Source organism: Gadus morhua, chromosome 4, assembly GCF_902167405.1.
Source record: "Gadus morhua chromosome 4, gadMor3.0, whole genome shotgun sequence".
Classification (NCBI taxonomy): domain Eukaryota; kingdom Metazoa; phylum Chordata; class Actinopteri; order Gadiformes; family Gadidae; genus Gadus; species Gadus morhua.
Window position 1 is genome coordinate 37,848,877 of NC_044051.1, and position 2,500 is coordinate 37,851,376.

Below are 2,500 nucleotides of genomic sequence, written 5' to 3' on the forward strand. Positions count from 1 at the left end.
CAGACGGGAGGATAAGGGGAAGAGGATTTGAGATGAGCGGGGGAGACAGACAGGGAAGACAAATTGGGAGAGAGAGAAAAATGTGCCCGTGATTAAATGAGCAGAGACGGCTTACTGGTCTGTATCAGGTGGACCCGATGTGGAGGGGGAATCGACAGGGGAACAGGGAGGGGATCGTGCCGGATTGTTCCTCAGTCGGAGATGAAACATTGGACAAACTCTGTGACTTTGTTTGCGCTTTTGTTTTTTCCGTCAGCCAATGAAACATATCGGAAAGCCATCTTTCGTTTGTATCCTTGGACCAGAGATTTCATATTTTTTGGATGTTTCACATTAGTTTGAAGCCCTGGAAAACGCAGAAATAATCAGATTATTAAAAAAACAAAGGCCTATCTGATTGTTATTGTGTACAAAGACACATGTGTTTCTACTTCTATTAATTTTTGTATTTGTTTGTCTCTCTCTCTCTCTCTCTCTCTCTCTCTCTCTCTCTCTATCTCTCTCTCTCTCTCTCTCTCTCTCTCTCTCTCTCTCTCTCTCTCTCTCTCTCTCTCTCTCTCTCTCTCTCTCTCTCGCCTGAAGTTCTTCAGGCCTGTGTGTTCAGTGAGTGAGTTCACTGATCAGTGTTTGGGTTCAGGCCCCCCCTGCTCGCTCAGGCCCCGCTCAGAGCGACAGTTGGCTCAGCTAATTAGCGCCATAATTGAGAGAGAGAGAGAGAGAGAGAGAGAGAGAGAGAGAGAGAGAGAGAGAGAGAGAGAGAGAGAGAGAGAGAGAGAGAGAGAGAGAGACAGCGAGGGAGAGTAATAATTAGTGCAAAATTGAGTTCAGCTGTGCTGCAGACGCTGATTTAAGTAGTTTGCACGTTTGTTCCGATTTCTTTGTGAAAAGCTTGTTTCGAAAGGAAGCTAGAAAGAATGATGCCTTTTTCACACGTACGTGCGCACGCACACACACATGCGTACGCACGCACACACCCAAGGCTACAGCCAATGTCCTGTGTCTGGAAGTGAGCACAAATCCATTTGACTGATCACACCTCTAAATGTGAGACAGACAAAGGTTAGGCAGACACCAGCCTGATAGAAAAACAAGGATGGGGAGAGGCAGGTGTCTGATTAATGGAGCGGTTCCAGATCCTTCTCCCCACTCTTCTATTATTAACTCGGTCACTAACTCGCTTGTAGTCATGAATTCACGCGTTCATTTGTTCCCTCGCTCACTTAGATTCATGCATTCACTCAAGTGAATCATTCACTCAAAACATTCATTCATTCCTTCTATTCAATCCTCCATCCAGATATACATTTAAAAATCTGTGGGTGAACTGAGGTCTTTGCAGATTCTTATCAAACAATTTCAAACCTTTGAGTTGCTATCATTGTCTTGTGTCCTGTTGACATGTGTCATCGTCATTACCCCGTCCGGGATCAATAAAGTACATATAACAGTGTACCTCCACACACAAACACTATTTATCAAACGCCACAACTTGTATGCGAGCCACGCCACTTTCATAAGAATGAAAGTGGCGCCCCCCACACGCACACATTTTTCCCTAGAATTTATCTGGAAGGTCCAGGGAGCATCATCAGCTAGCCTAGCGTAGCCTCTTCCCCCTCCTGGCCGTTGACACCACCCCATTTCCCTCAGCAGATGTCACTGTTTACTAGCTTGTTAGCTCCACTAGCTAGCCCATCTCTCTCTGACCTAGATCACCCACGTGCGTCTCTCTCTCTCTCTCTCTCTCTCTCTCTCTCTCTCTCTCTCTCTCTCTCTCTCTCTCTCTCTCTCTCTCTCTTTCTCTCAAACATCTGTGTTAAAGAGTACAAACATCTGTATAAGAAAATGGGTATTATAAATGCATTTGCCCCTTAATAACATCCATATACAAATATAGATATGAATCAGCTGCTGCCCAAAGCCAAAGAGAGAAAGAAAGAGAGAGAGAGAGAAATGGAAATGGTAGAGAGAGAGAGAGAGAGAGAGAGAGAGAGAGAGAGAGAGAGGGAGAGGGAGAGGGAGAGAGAGAGAGAGAGAGAGAGAGAGAGAGAGAGAGAGAGAGAGAGGGAGAGGGAGAGAGAGAGAGAGAGAGAGAGAGAGTTAGTTGATTGTGACACCGGTAGACCACAGTGTGGAAGCAGAGGATCAGGGCACAGAGAAGAATGGAGAGGAGGAGAGAGGAGAAAATGAGAGAGGAGGTGGGAGAAGACGAGAAGTGTGCGAAGAGAGGAGAGGAGAGGAGGGAAGAGGAGAGGAGAGAAGAGGAGAGGAGGGGAGAGGAGAGGAGAGAGGAGGAGAGGAGGAGAGGGGAGGAGAAAATGACAAGAAAGGACAATCGAGGAAATGCGAAGGAAGATCAAAAGAGAAGAAAGAGAGGAGAGAGGAGAGAGAGAGAGAGAGAGAGAGAGAGAGAGAGAGAGAGAGAGAGAGAGAGAGAGAGAGAGAGAGAGAGAGGGGGGGGAATCAAAGGGAGCGTGGGAGGAGGAAAGGAGAGGAATGA

General features: G+C 46.7%; 1 protein-coding gene across 1 annotated transcript in view; it reads right to left on the bottom strand.

Moving 5' to 3' along the window:
- Positions 1 to 2,500, bottom strand: part of LOC115542631 (E3 ubiquitin-protein ligase Midline-1) — a 47,154-nt gene that overhangs the window by 30,397 nt on the left and 14,257 nt on the right. The gene's annotated exons all lie outside the window — the stretch shown is intronic.